Source organism: Ambystoma mexicanum, chromosome 4q (genome assembly GCF_040938575.1).
Source record: "Ambystoma mexicanum isolate Mex_15411 chromosome 4q, UKY_AmexF1_1, whole genome shotgun sequence".
Lineage (NCBI taxonomy): Eukaryota > Metazoa > Chordata > Amphibia > Caudata > Ambystomatidae > Ambystoma > Ambystoma mexicanum.
In genome coordinates, this window is record NC_090928.1 from 1,159,838,076 (window position 1) to 1,159,854,116 (window position 16,041).

At 43.0% G+C, this 16,041-nt stretch overlaps 1 protein-coding gene across 6 annotated transcripts in view; it reads left to right on the forward strand.

The window, feature by feature from the left end:
• Window positions 1-16,041, forward strand: part of LRFN2 (leucine rich repeat and fibronectin type III domain containing 2) — a 2,062,896-nt gene that overhangs the window by 499,121 nt on the left and 1,547,734 nt on the right. The gene's annotated exons all lie outside the window — the stretch shown is intronic.

Consider the following 16,041-nt stretch of genomic DNA (forward strand, 5'->3'; position numbering starts at 1 on the left):
GCTACATACATTCTTAAGGCTAGTGCATCAGATTGGGATTTAAATACTCTTACAAATCTAAACATGCCCCCTCGAACTTGCAACATTTTAAAATCACTGCTTTGCTATGTGTTGTGTCCCAGTCAACCTTGAGGTAAATGTAAACCCTAAATATTGACATGTCATGCACATAATGTTAAGTACATCATCAGCTTTAAAGATCGATAATATCTGACCTGTTTGGCAAACCATTACAGCAGATCTGACAGTGTTAGACTAAAAGGCCCTCCACAGAGTCACCACCAGCCCTGCTGATGTATCCCTTGACAACCTGTCATCTACATATGGCCTTCTATGTTATATGTGCCTTGTATTTGTAGCAGTCGGACTGGTGAATAATGGCTGACCTAAGTATAGGTAGCTCTCTATCACTTCTATCTTAACTTCAGCAGTATGCCATTAATACCCCAACGGGTGGCGCTCTTTACCATGCAGATGAAGCACCTTGGTCTTGTGATTTATCATAAGTTGATTCACTGTTGCAAATTTGGCCAATGCATCTATGGATCGCTGCAGTCTCAGCGGCGTGCTGTCTAACAGCATGGTATATTCTACGTACGTGATCCATGGGACTGCAGTGCCAGCAATGCGAATGGGCAATCTCCCACCTCCAACTGCCAACAAAGCCTCACCCATGTCTGCCACATATAGGTTGTATAAAAGGGGTACCAAAACGCACCCCTGTTTAAGTCCATGGTTGGTCGCATTCGACCCGCAAAGCACCCCTTCTTTGGATAGTCTTACACAGACTGTGGTGTCAGGGTAGAGTTGTTTGATGAAAAACAGAAGGTGTCTGTTGATTCCCATGCCCTCAAGTTTGGTCCACAAAATTGACCTATCCACACAGTCCAAGGCTGCAGAGTAGTCCACAAAGCACAAATACAGGGCCCCATCCTGACCTTCCTGTACGTCTGCTGCCAACAATTGTAATGCTCACAGTGCATGTATAGTGGTGCAGCCGTTTCTAAAACCAAGCTGCAGAGGTCCTAGTAACCTTTTTTTGCTTGGCCCAACTAGTCAGTTTCACCAAGAGGATTGTGGCAAACACCTTGCTACTTGAGTCCAACATTCACAAGAGCCGATAGTTAACACCTTTCTTATAGACTGGCATCAGTGTTGAGTTACACCAGGTAACAGTCGCCCTGGTGATAATTTCAGCAAACATATAGTTTAAGTATTCCACCCAGTAGTGAGTATTATTCCGCAGAACAGCATGTTCTATGCCGTCTGGCCGAGGAGCATGTGATGGTTTCAATTTGGTAAGTATATTAACTATTTCCTCCATTGCTCCCATGTCTCCCCCCAATGCCAAGTCATCCCAGTATAGCATCCTTACAGGTTTAGTACAGTCTGCCTCGCTAGCACCGCAGGTATCTCAGGGACCTATGGCCGCAAGGTATGACCTGTACAAGTACCAGATTGCTTGCACGTCACTGGCCCTAATCATGGAATAACCAATTTGCCAGTTTGTTGAGTGATCTTGGCCAATTTTCGTACTTAGTCATTAGTCCCCCCTTAATTGTTTCTTCTCAATTTAAGGCAGTCGTTTCTCTTTATTGTGGACTCCATCGGAAGTACAATTTCTCCCTATGTATGTGGGTGTAAAATAGCGGCATTCTCACTTTACCTTGAATCACTACCTCAGTTTTCCTATGCACCAGGGCCCAGACATTTCTTATTAATGTGCTTAAGTCGCCAGCATGTTCTTCAAACAGATCGATAGGAGACGGATATCTCTGTACTAGGTGCCTGTTCACTTCCTCAACGTTAATTTATGACCATATAATAGGATGGCCCTGCAAATTGACTGTAGATTTGGCCAGTGCAGTGCAGGATTACTCTTGTTTTGGTCACACATCCGAAAGTAGCCTCCAACCTACAATGGACACTCAGTGTGGTAGGTACCATACTTTAATTTGTCATAAGCGCACTCAATCCAACGGTAGAGAAAATACAATCCAGACAAGATGTATTTGCCCGCCTCCTCCATGTCACTACTTCAATTAGGTTCAAATGTATACTAGGAACAAGAGGCTCCAGTTAGTAATCACATAGTAATTCTGTCCATCCACGTCCCTTCTGCAATAATTCATAATCATGTGTTGCAAAGGCATTTTCAGGGCCTTCCCCTTTCTCTGGGCCATTATCCATCCGCCAATCATCCTCAACCAATTTGCAATGCGCGTTAAATTCTCCCGCTATCGACCCAGCTCCCATGGGATAGTGTTCCTTCCAAGTTAACAAGTACCTTTCCACACATTCACGCACATTTTTTGTGCTCCCGCTTCTGAAGGATCGCATATGTTGTCACTAGTATGTTGTTATTCCTACTGGCTACAGCACCAACGTCACACACAAACATCTAGACAGTCCGTGCCTAAGTCATAATGCTTAGCATTTAGATTATTTTTACCCCAGTGCAAAACGCCCATTAGGTCTTCCTTTGTCCGACTTGGTTGCAGGTATCATGAAAGCCTGATACCCATCCATCAGTATGACCGTCGTGAGCCAGGCCACCTGTAAAATGAAGATCTCCACCGATTTCAGGGCTTAGATTCGTCTATGTGGAAAGTGAAGGATCTATAGTCCTGAGTATTCCATGAGAGGACTCTAAACCCTTTATCCAATTCTTAACCCCACTTATCGCTGAAGCCAGTCTTGCTCTTTCCCATTCAATGACTTATTACCTCTGTCCCGGAGGTCGCCCTTTTCAGCTTGCACCCATTTACTTCCATGGTGTATAATGGCATCTTAAATCTACCCTCATTTTGTTTTGTTATGTAATAAAAGATGGTAGGCTTGGTGAACTTGCAATTCTTTTACGCAATGCACAGTGAGATGAAATTATTTGCCAAGGATCACACAAACTGGTTAATTTTAGCGTTTCTAAAAGCCCCTTGTTCTATGGCTGGTCTCTTGATGACTGCTGTGATACATCGCAGAAAGTGAAAGAAATAACACGGCACACAATCTCTAAATCAGGAAGCATGCCTAAACGAGCTCAGTTTGTGACACTTTCAAATTAGTAGAGGCCTGCAGGAACCACAATCCTTCCCATACAAACCCACCAGTGTTCACATGCGTGCCATACCCAGCCATTCTCCTGCCCATAGGACCTCCCCGAAGCCCCCCCATTTTTATTTTAACACCCTGCTTTATTAGCCTGTCCCTATGGCGAACAACACCAAGAAGGTGGGTGGTTCCATGCATGCTGTCAGAACCCGCCAAAACTGGCTGGTTAATCAGTGTGGGCACCAGCATTGTGGCTGAAAGGAGAGAAGTAGCTCTCACAGATAGCTAGTGACAGGTATAGCCGGGTGCGGACTGCTATAGATGGGCTTTTCGCTGACACACTGTTAGAGAGCCTGCTTGCACATTCTCTGCATTTACGCCGACCAACGACCATGAAATGGTGTAGTGCATGTCAAACTATGCTTCACAACCTGAACTCAGAATCAGTTGCCTATCCACCCCAACTCGTGGTGAACACAGTAAGGAAGTCCCAGTGCATTTTGTGACCATAGAAAGTTACTCAAATGCATTAACTGTCAGTACAATAATACAACAGATTCACCTAAAACCACTTTGAAGGTAAAAAAATTATTCAAAGTTAAATGAGATGAAGACCTAAGTATTTCCTCCCGCCACCATTAAATAGCCAAATAACTTTATTTTGAAAGACCACACTGTGAGAACTTAAATGTTATTATTTAGTATATTTACAAGATGCAGCCTTTGCTGTGAAATGAGGATAGCTCATTGGTAATGCCTCTGTCTTGGAAGCAAGACAACGCAAATCAACATCGTTTCAAATCCAACTCCTGCGCTTAGACACTGGGTGTCTATTAATTAATTATATGAAATACTGATTTTCATCTGATGCCCCAAAAGAAGAAGAAAACAATCTCTGGGGTCTTTTTCTGGCAAATTTCAGCTTTTACTGGAAACTTGAAACCCTGCCTACATTTTGAGCATCGGTACAAGCCTTAAAGATGGGAATAATGGTGGTTCCAAACACAGGTTTATGGATTGCTTCCAATGTACGGCAGCAGTGCCATATTAAAGTTTCACTGCCAATACAGGCATTTAAAAACTAAGAAACCACAATGCTTTGTTAAAACCTAGGCAGGGCTCACGAGGGGGCATGGCGAAAAGGAAAAATGAAGGAGGATGAAATTATAGATTGGTGGACCTTGGAAGAGAAGACACATTACTCAAGCCATGACAAATCCAAATCAGGCGGTTGCGTGGGGTCAACCCTCGACCAGTGCCAACATCTTCCGTAGATAGAATTTCAGTGGTCCCACACCAATACCAGAAGAAACGGTGTGGGCTGGGCTTGCTCTGTGGAGGAAATCTATGAATCCAGCCAGGTCTGTCCTCTTCCCAGCCTGCTCAGATTGTTAGTTAGCATCGAGAAGAAGCGCAAGCCAGTCCTTATCAGGGACCAATGCTATATCACCGCCCTCCACCAGTACCTTAGACCAGACTTACCAGCGGAAGGCCACATGCCAGGGGAAGTGTCAACTTCTCAAGGTTCTGCGTGGCAGGAAACTGCCACAGGAGCAGACATCATGGCTCTCCCTGAAGAGAGTAACTCTCTCCAAAGTGACCTCCACACCTCAATGTTGGAAATGAAAGCCAGAATAGAATAAGTGGAAGACAAGGGCAAATCACTGGAGAACAAACATCCATAGAGAGACTCAATGGAAATTAATTTTGAGTCTAGACTAAAAGACATTAAATACAAAGAACACAACTTAGTACTAAAAGTTGACAATCTCGAAAATCAAGTAAGGATACCGAATATCTGAAATCTGGGAGTCCGGAAAAGTGAGAGAAAAATAACCAGTAGCCTGAAAGCTTAGTGAACTCCCTGATAAAAGCTTTATTCATGCAGGAAGGCAAGAAGGAGGTTAGGTTTGACAGGATTCACTCAGTCAGGAAGAGCCAGGGGGACCCTCGCTCAATCATAGCTAAATGTCACTACTACAGGGACAAAGTTAGGGTGGCAAATTACATCAAGTTCAAAAGAGCCGATGCCCAAATTTATCAAGACCTGTCCTCATTAATTCTGGCAAAGTGCAAAGAATGTACCCCGTTAATATCATGGCTATGATGAAGCAAAGTGAAGTATAGATGGGGTTTCCCCTTTATGTTCGTGTTTGAGTATGAAAATGACTTCCGGATAACCACCCAGAAGGAAGCACAACGAGTCATCTCCCACCTAAAAGAAATGCAGCATGAGCATACCATGGCCCCATCCAAAACACAAGTTCAAGCAATGTCAAATAACAAAGGGGGGCAAGCCGGACAGGCTGAGTGGACAGTGCCAGAAAATTCTGAACATTGAACACTCACGTACAGTGGAAATGGTCCATCATTGGAGACCAAGAACTGGATGCCTAAGTAACTTGCAATGGAGACCTAACACTGCGTCTATGCACAGAAAATAGAGAGCCCTACTTTGCCACCAGACACACGGATTCTGTTGTTCAAATGTTTGGCCAAGCAAATAGTAGGAGAATCGTAAGGTTCAGCCTCCAGAAGAAAGATAGTACCTGAGAGGCCTTGATGGTTTATTGGGGCATCATGAGGCACATGAGAGATGTTCGACACTAAAGGGAAACAGGAACCGTGAGATGAGAGGAGAATCATGTTGTAGACAACCGACAGTATATCTAAACACTTGTGTATGAATATGATACAAATAACATATCATATCTGGGTAAACGTTTGAAGATGCATTATACAGAGGATAAGAAGCTGAGAGCTTGTAGCGCAATGGACAAACTGTTTTCTCCACAGAGTGATAGACACATGAGGGGCTCAGATGCAGCGGTGATGCATTGGCTTTGGTGCACTAAGTGTGAAAGGGCTACATTCACAGGTGAAGAGCGCAATGTTGGACAGGTTTTTTAACCCAGAGACTCTAGACCTGCTTTTCATCCAGGAAACAAGTTTCAGAGTGGGGGAGGAATTGGGAATCAGACGGGGTCAGCTAGGTGAGGCAATATGGGCCTCAGGACTAGAGCGGGGTAAGGGAGTGGGCATCTTGTACACAAAATCCGTAGGGCCTGACGTGATGCAAACTTAGAAAGCCTTGTAGGGGAAGTTGGTGGCCAAAACATGCAATTTAGAAGGGTAGATGTTGGCTCTGTGCACGGTCTGTTGCCCCAACCAATCCCAAGCATTTTTTGGGGAATAGGCCTTTGAGCTAATATTAGCCTGGAAAGAGCTTATTTTTATATGTTGGGGAGACTTCAACATGGTGGCTGACCCGAGCCTAAGCTGCTGCTCAGTGTGCGTGAGGGAGCACTGCAAGGCCAGGAAAGTCGAGGTTAGACATTGAAACTTCATCTGAAAAAGTCTTTCCTGCTTGACACATTGAGGGAACCTAACCCCACGAAAAGGGATTATACTTTTTATTTGGTGCTCCACAAAACATATACTCAGCTCGATCACATCCTCTTGGAAACAGGACAAGAACGCAAGGTCGTTGAGGCCTCAATACACACAGAACCGTGGTCTGACCATAGTTTAGTAAAGGTCAGACTCGCTGAGGTAATGGAGGTACAAAGAGAGCATAGATGCATCTGTAATGACATGCTGTTCAGAGATGCAGCATTTCATGTCAGGATAACAGAAAACATCAAGTTCTTTTTTTTAAACAAACAATAATGGAAAAGTCTGGCCCTCGCAATATAGGAGGCTGTGTAGGCTACCTTCAGAGGGCTATTGATTGTGGGAGGACTGACCGAGGAGCACTAAGGAGTGCCCCTACAGGTAAAGCTAAAAAAAAAGACATCAGTATCCTAGAATCACAAATCATGGACAACACATAAGGGAAAAGCAACAGATTACAAATGAAGTTGGACACAAACAAGAGCTGAGGGACCTCTGCAAAGCTTGAGTCTATGTCCCGCAAATCAGATGTGTCAAGCAAACATACTTTGTGATGGGTGGTAACTCCCAAACCCTCCTTGCATCTAGGCGAAGAGCCGAAAGAGCTGGGAGGATGGTGTCTAAACAAAAGATGAATGGGGGAAAGTTACATCCAGTCTAGCACAGATTTGTGGGCAATATGATATGATATGATATGATATGATATGATATGGCATTTATAACGCGCCTATACACAAGTGTTTCAAGGCGCGACGAGGCAAGGGAGGGTGAACAGAGGGAAGACAAAAACAGCGATCTTACAAGGCCAGTTGACATTGAGATCACACAAGTGCAGGGGAGGGCAAGAAGCTGTATACAGCCGATGTCAGGAAATCCAGAGATGACATAACCTACTTGTTTGAATGTTACTCCCTTCCAGAGCTTAACAGACAAGGGCAGAACGCCATAGAAGCTCAGATTTCTGAGTAGGAAGTGCAGAATGCAATTTCCACTCTCCGAGCCGGTGCAGTCCCAGGTATGGATGGGTTTACACCAGCCTGCTACAAAAAGCATGCAGACATCCTGGAGCCATTCCTGCAAAATCTGTTTAACTCCATTCTAGAGGGAGGTGTAGCCCCTGATTCTTTCCTAGATGCAAGGATAATGGTAATTCCCAAAAATGGAAATGGGAAGGAAGATAGTACTTTCTGTTCACCCATCTCTTTACTGAGCTGCAATGTGAAAATAGTTGCGACTCTCCACATTTCTCCCAGACCTTTTCCACTATGACCAGGCCTATTCTGTACAGGAACGCCAGGGACTGGACAATATCCTAAAATAGCTTGACTTGATGTCAACCATCAGTGACGATACAGTTCATCCCCTACTACTGTCATTGAGTGCTGAAAAAGCATTTGACAGGGTGGAGTGGCAATATCTGTCCGTGGTGCTGCAAAGAATTGGAATTTGAAGAGAGATGAATGTTGTGAATTAAAGCACTTTATCAATGTGCAATCGCTGTAGTCACAGTCAATGGGATTAAGTCAGAGCTCATCCACTCGAAGAAGAAGATATGTTTGTCCTCTCTCCCTGTTGCTGATCGCCCTAGCAATGAAACCCTTTACCATAGCAATTATCAAAGACAAAACCATAAGAGTTTCCAGACAGGAAGACACACCTACAAAATAGCCTTGATTGCTGACAATATCCTTGTTTATATAGTAGACCCACAAAAGTCCATCCCCAACCTGGTGTGATTTCTGCAGCAATATGGCATGACCGGAGGGTTCAAAATGAATTTAACTAAAATTGTGGCCATCCCCCTTGCAGTGTGTATACGGGAGTGGAGGGAACTGCTTGGTCCAATGGTGATGATTCAAATCTGCCACACAAACATCCACTACCTGGGGGTTCAATTAACCAAAGAAGTGGATTGCTGTGCAATACAAACTGCTCTCAATTTTGGAGAAAGACGAAAGGGGATATAGCCTGTTGGTCAAAATTGCAGTCGTAATGGGCAGACTGGCTACTATAAAGATCAATCTCCTGCAGAGGGTACTCTTCCTCTTTCAAATGCTACCCATCCATATTGCACCGTCTTTCTTCAGTGAGTTAAGGGGGATGCTGATGGCCTTCCAGTGGCAAGAGAAAATAACTGACTCTTATATAATTCCCCTGAAATAAGTGGGATGGGCTGGTCTTCCCGACATAGAAAATATCTACAGAGCAGCTCAGCTGAGGGTTCTAGTTTTGAGAACTAACAGTGACAAGCAGTGTGTGTCACGGAACAATGAGGTAATGGCTCCCGTTACAGTGGGGGAGTGGCTGTGGGGTCGGGTCAGCAGGAAGTCAAAAATAATTCTTAAGCAACCTGTGCTGAATGTTCTATGGATCTGTGGAAAAATAGGCATGACATGGTGGTGGGGGTGACATTCTGGCCCTCGCCCCTTTGTTTCATCTGGCCCCCTTAATCACAAACCTGTTCCATTAACACCTGAGACTTCGGGGCTGGGTTGGTGCGGACAGGGCAAGTAGAGTGATGGATATATTCCTGAACAAGCTGCAAGAATCACTAGGACTGACATCACTGTCCCCTTTATGTACAGGCAATTGAAAGGAGTCATTGCAGACTCCACGTGGAAGGAAAAACTGGGCAGGCACTCTAAAGGGCTAATCTCAAGGCTGTATGCAGTATTACAACATTCTCAAAACACTGGCCTCCCTAAAATCAAGCAACAATGGGAGAGCTACATAAGCAGGGAATGGATGGATGAGCAGTGGGCTCATATCTCCCGGGGACCATGGAAAGCATTGATATCCATGCAATATAAAATGCACAATGTTTAATAAGCCCCTCTCAGGCTTTCCAAAATGTACAAGGGTGTTAACCACCAGTGTTGGAGCAGTTGGGTTCAATAGGAATACTGGCATGTATGGTGAGATTCTCTGCTGGTTCAAACCTATTGGAAAGGGGTGCTGGACTGGATAAAGGAACTACAGGGGGTGGAGAGGAGTGGGAACCCAATCCACTTACCATTCAGCCTAGGAGATGAAGGCGATGACTTAATACCTCTTCCACACATGGCCCTATAACCTGCTCCTAGCAGCCATGTAAACTGGAACAGCCCCAACTACCCTCAAACGGGAATGGGTAAGAAACGCAAGAGACGTTCATGAGATGGAAAACTTCACAGCACTATTGCAAGAGGTCCCACTAAATATAAAATGGGAGTGATCCCCTTTCTCAGAGAAGTACTACAGGTCATGACGGGAGAGAACTAGGAAAAAGCACCTTATCTCAGAGCGTCCGAATAAAGCAGAGAGGAACCAATCCTTTGTTGATGGAGGGAAAGTGTAGAATAAGACCTTGGAAATCGCATGTAACAACACACTGAATTGTCAGTCACCTTGAGTGACCAAGTAGTTGTTTTTCTTGGGTTATGAACAAGTGGGGTGGTTTGAGTTTGGTGGGGTGTGGGGTAAAGGTTATGTATTCAAGTATTCAAGTAAACTAATCATTCCGATTCCGAGCTATACAATGTCGTATGGAATATGTGAGGGGTTCAAGGAGCAGCCAAGGCTTTGAACAGTGCATCTGATTACTATGAAGGATGTTGCCAAGGAGCAGCTGGCTCTATAGTAGGCAACCAGGGCCTCAGGAAGAGGAAACTGAATCAGGAAGGGTAACTGAAGGTGGCCAGGAACTCTGCTGTGAGTTAGAATGACATGGACCAAGGTGACACACATTGCTAATGCATGCAGTGACACAATGCAGCATGTGGCAGGAATCTGCATTGAGAGGTTCTGCGTGAATAGGCAAAGCTTGTCAGCGGGTTAGTGAATGCATCATTCTGCAGGGTGACCAAGAAAATAGCAGGAAGCAAAAGCAATGCATTCAGTAGAGGAAGGTCTATGAACCAACCAAAATTCTCCTTAGACGTGACAATGTCTGGAAGGAAGAACATGAAGCTATCAGTGTGGTTATGACCCTGGAAATTGCATATTTAGGCTTTCTGTATTTCTTTTTACTTGTGCCGGTGTTTGAAAAACAATTTCAATTTTTTGTTATCATTGTCTCCTTTCTACTGTCAAAGATTTGCAGGCAACACATTGTTCTAGTTTAAACAAAACACACAATTATTGCTGCATATTTTACATGTTTTAGCAGCTAAGTTAAACGGTATGTAACATTATTTGAGAAATACATATATTCAACACAAGAAAAGAAAACAATCGCTACTCCCTCTGCTGCATCATTCCTAAGGCTTGTTGAATAATTCAGTGGCTCAAAGGTGAAACTAGACTTTTCTCAATAAATCTCGGGGCCAACTGGTTGATCTCCAGAATCTGTGATGGACTGTCCTCTGGGTGCAATCAGAGTGATGAAAAGGATTGGTCACACCGAAATGTTCCACATTCAGTAGAATAGTTTGCCTTCTTGCTTGAATGCCTTCTCAGCTGTCTACTAAGTTGTCACTTCAGAAGGTAGTTTTTCAGTCATGTACCGTCCATGTGTGGATGTTTTAAGTACAGGACCAGGACTTCTGTAATTTATTCTCACATTTAGTAAATGCATCTGACATTTTCTTATATAGGATTTTGGATTAGGTACATAGCAATATACTGGAAGTGCTGCCATGTTGAGAATGTATCTCCACTCTGACTTGCTTATAACTTAACTAGAACTTTCTATTGTCATCTGAATTGTCTAGTTTCCTTCATGCAATGAACTATGGAGTTCCATGGTTTACTTCAAGGTAAATAGTAGTAGATGCTCGAGGTCATTCTGATCTCTATGTTGGCTTGTCAAATGCATCGGAATGGTGGAAGCTGCCAACGCATACAAGACTCCTGATGTTTTCTTTATCCGTGTTTCCACGATAGTCTATGCATTGTGTCGCTACCGCGTCCAACTTTAAGAGCAAGCAAAGACTATGTATGCCCCAAAGGGTGGCCCGAGCCCTATTTTCTGAATTGCACACCAAGTTGATCAATGAAGACTGATAGTGGTTCTGCCTCTTTCTTACAAAATGAACGTTAATTATAACATGTGTGGTTGTAATCACATGGCCCCACACTATGAGATACCTTTTTGGAAGAAGTCCATTGTAGCACAGCAGGAAAAGGAAGAGGAGTGTCCTCTCCATTATGCAGCTGGGTAAACCTCGAATGAATAAAGAAACTTGTAGATCTTGTTTATTAATCGTAAAACTATGTTCGTTACTCAGGGAACAAACAACACACTGAATAACGTATATGTCCCGCTCCAACTCCTATGGGAAAAGAGGTGAGGCTACGAAGTGCCACTCTGTTTCAGCAAATACTAAGCTGAAGATTGTGGAAGTTTCTGCAAGCTCTCAATAATTTGAATAGAGATTCCCAGTGAATTGTATTTCATCTTTTTCTGCTGAAAGAATGTTTACATGGATCAGTGCCCTATTCCACTAATTTGTTGGGCTCGGAGAGGACGTACTAGCCAATAATCCTTCTTTTGCTTACTGGTGGTTTGTAACCTGTTGCATGCAGTCGGTGTTGCTTTAGGTTGCCAAGCAGAAGTGGGTGGAGGGAGTGTAAGATCGGAAGTACATTTGGAATGCTGATAGGGAGGAGACAACCTTCCCAGTAAGACGAAGCCTTGAATTGCAGTTTGGAATTGAATTGCAGAACAGGGTCCTAATCATAGTTAAAAGATTAGTATCTGAGGCAGAGGCGTGGACAGGGTAGGGCCTGCGCAGGCAAGGCCCACCCTAAACCTGTAAATGCCCGCTCAGCAGCACTGTGAGGCATTTATAGATGTTAATGTCACTGCGGTGGGCCGGACTACATTAGCTTCAGGCCCTACTAGTTAGACAATCCTGGCCGCACCTCTGATCTGAGGTGAATTGCTTTACAGTTACTTCTCCTGGAGGCACTTCTGTAACATGGCACCCTCCCCATCTCACATTCACAAGCATCGTGCTGCAGTCTTGATGGCTCATTGGCACTATCACGTTTGCACCACCGTGTTAACTCCTATTGATGGTGGCGTTTTTAGAGCTGAGGTTTGTGAATGCAAATGTATCGTTGGGGCAAGGTGGTGGAAATGACGCGTAAGCATGTGGGGCACTTTCCTCAATAATCCCAGTGAGTTATGCAAAAAAAATATAATAATAATAAACTCTCTGTTGAATACAACAACAGTACACAAAACATCTGTATCATGGGCCGGCTTTCCAATACCTTCTATTATTGCTGCAGCCTTGTTGCTTTTGGCACATATGCGTGTGTGTATTAGGCAGAACCGAACATTGTTATTTTATTTAGTTTTTTATTTATTTTTTAAATCCACTTAGTCCAGATGGAGTTTAGTATTTGAGACAGGGATTCTGTGGTTAAACACATTTAATTTAATGTAGTATCGTCACTTATACAGTGCCGTTCACCATGTGTATGGTCACAATGCGCTGTAGGTTGAACGCCCTCAGAGGGACCGAAGTCCCAAGTATGGGAAAATTAAGAGGTGGTAGTATGCATGTGTGCATAATGGCCATTAAAGGTTACGAGGGTTTGGCCGAGTCCCTGCTAGACTCTCATGTCTAGTTGGCATGTGTAAGGGTGGAGAGGGATACACTAGAGAAATAAGCTGGAGGGGTGTATGTAAGAGGGGAGTCAGTAGTTAGCTACAGTTTTGTCATGAAAGGTAATTACATTTTTATGGAATAAGTGTTGTGCAAAGTGTCATTTGCGTTGCATTTGAAAGCAGATGCATGCCGGGGTGTGGCCATGTATTTGGCAAATTCCAAAGCGCGGAGCGCAAGAGGAAACATGCATTGGTTATAATCAAGTGAACGCCTAGAAATAGTACATTTGCAAATCCTGAAGCATTTGTGTTGTTAAATGATGGTGGATGCATGGATCCAGCTATCATTAAGTGGCTACATTCACTTTTAAAAAGTATGCACCGAACATCAGCCGGCATTCCAAAATTACAAAAGGAAGTCATTCTTTACAACAGAATATATATATATAGTTGTGAATTTTCATAATAGTTTGCAGTGTAACTTTCTTACAATTGTAATTTAGGTCCTGCTTCAAAATGTTGTTAGTAACTGGAAGCAACAATAGTTTGGCAACGTGTTAAGTATGTGCACACAACAGCACAAATCCCAGCTTGCATGCTGAAATGTTCCAGGATGGGCATGATCTAGGAGAAGGTTATTTCTGTTGCTGACAATAAGGTGCAATCTTACATTCCCTATTCATTCAGGACCAGAATCCTCCTCTACTTCACCTGCCTCTTATAGTGATTACAACAGATCTGTGTGTCAACTTTTATTTAGTTGTATTGCAGACATCTAAGAGGAGACACAGAGAGTGGTGCCTAGTGAAACGGTGATTTTCAGTGCACACAATTATTTGTTAATATTCTGTGAAATCTATGAACAATATTAACTTTGCACATTCATTAACTAGAGTTATCTACATAAACAATCTCATATGTCCATAACAGAGCAGTCTCCGTAGAAACACGCCCCCAGAAAATGAGTTCTGAAGTAAGTAAATCATTCAGACATTTCTGATTATTACACAATGATGGTTTTTACATTGGAATTTTAAAAATTGTGCATAGAAAACGTTTTAGTCACAAATAGATAATGGTAGACATCGGACAACAAAGCATCTGATTAGATGTGTACAACCCAGGCATATGCTATGACCCGTTGGCCTCTTTCCATGGCAGTTCATAGTATCCTGATCCTATCGTTCATACACATGCATGCAATCACCTTCCTGCACACTCTTGTCCCATGATGTCATCACTATTTTCGCTTAGTGTCAGCTTTTGTGATCCAGATATTTAATTAGCCTCAGTAATTTGTAAGAAGTCACACGTGGATCACAGTTCAGTACTGATCTTTAAATCCCAATGCTTTTCTGGGTTCACTTATGGCACTCCCCTGATTTTATTTAATGTAGATCCGCTTTGGCTCGGTGCGTGAAGTGTTCCGACGTTTTGAGCCACTCCTTGGTTTAAGTTAAGACTACATGTATGATCGTAAAACAGGCTCAAATGTGCTATCCCAGGCCTATTGACAGCAATGCAAAGGCCGCCGTAAAAGCAGCATTCTTTGAATGGTCACTTAGTTTGAATGACCTACTTATATGAAAGGCCCATCTATTGAACAAGTACTTCATTTTAAAGTCACATATGGGCCCTGGACTGTACGTAGACATCATGGAGCCCATTGGCCGGGAAATGGGTCAACGTTGAGTAACTGTTGGCTTTTTAATCGAGGAGAATAATTACTTTCTACTCATCTGTCGATTTAGAGTCAGTCCCATTAGAGAGATCTGGCGTACAACTCTCGTTCTGTCATCTGGCATTCTGACTCTGTATGTCGATGTTCAGAGACAGAATACGCTGCTTACGGCATTGCCGAATTCGTCTCAGATGCGTGGTATTCATAAACTCATAATCCCGGCACTCTGTCAACCTGATCTGTTTACACTTCATAAATTACAATCCGAAATCTAGTAAACTGATTGCAAGTAATATGTATGGACATTTTTATTGATGTATTGTAGTAGTTCAAATATTTAACTATTTAAATAGTACATGTTATTTGGACACATTTTTTTAAAGGTATACTGTGCTTTTTATGTGGCTGATTCTGTGTTTTAGGTGTTGTACTTCACTTTCGTTTTAGCTGTTCTCTTGTGAACACGTTGTTTAAAATAAATCTTAAACTATTACTAAATCACTAAGTACACGTTTCAATTTATCAACACGTTGTCCTTTACATGACCCTCTTCAGGGCTGAAGATTCAACGGGTTTGATTTGTATCAAAACAGCAGTATGTTTCTACTGTTATACGGTTCCATAGTTCTACAGTTCCGGGTTGTGATCTTTCATTTAAACCACCTGGACAGACTGAACAATAGACCCATCAGAAATGTGTGTGCATCCTCCTAACAATTCTTTGATTGTTTTGCAAAGGATTTGGGAATCAGTCTGTGCTTAAAATCACCCCAGGTTTTGCATTACTAATCTTATTTTTGTGATGTTCGGCTCAATGTCTTGTAAGAAGTCCAATTAGGGAGATCAGTGTTTCAAATTAGAGGCTGTGGTCTGGTGTTGCCAACGTCAGGGGGGTTGCAGGTATCGTGTTCATGAGCTTTTGCAGATATTGTGTTCATGAGTCGTTGCAGAAATTGTCTTCATGAGTCTTCCTAAGCCAACAGCAGCATGCACAGTGACAGATTGCTTCCACAGCAGACATGCAGGATATCCTTTCATACCACACATAATGATATACTGGAACAAGAAGTACTGATTTCACAATTGCCATTGGACATTAATATTTTATTATAGATGTCATTCTGTGAAACGGGAACAATATCTTGTCCAATTACTGGTTTCAAACTCCCACGCAAACCTGAGGAATATCTATGTTGCGATTCCTTTACAGACCGATTTTGAGAAAGCATAGATTTGGCTCTGACAAAGTGCCCATGTCTGACACCACAATTTATCATGCGCCATTACAGGTGATAGCATGCAGTGAGTGATAATGTATTAATCATTCCTCTCACTCTGAGTGTCTTGGCATTACGTTTATACAAAACAGCTGCATTGA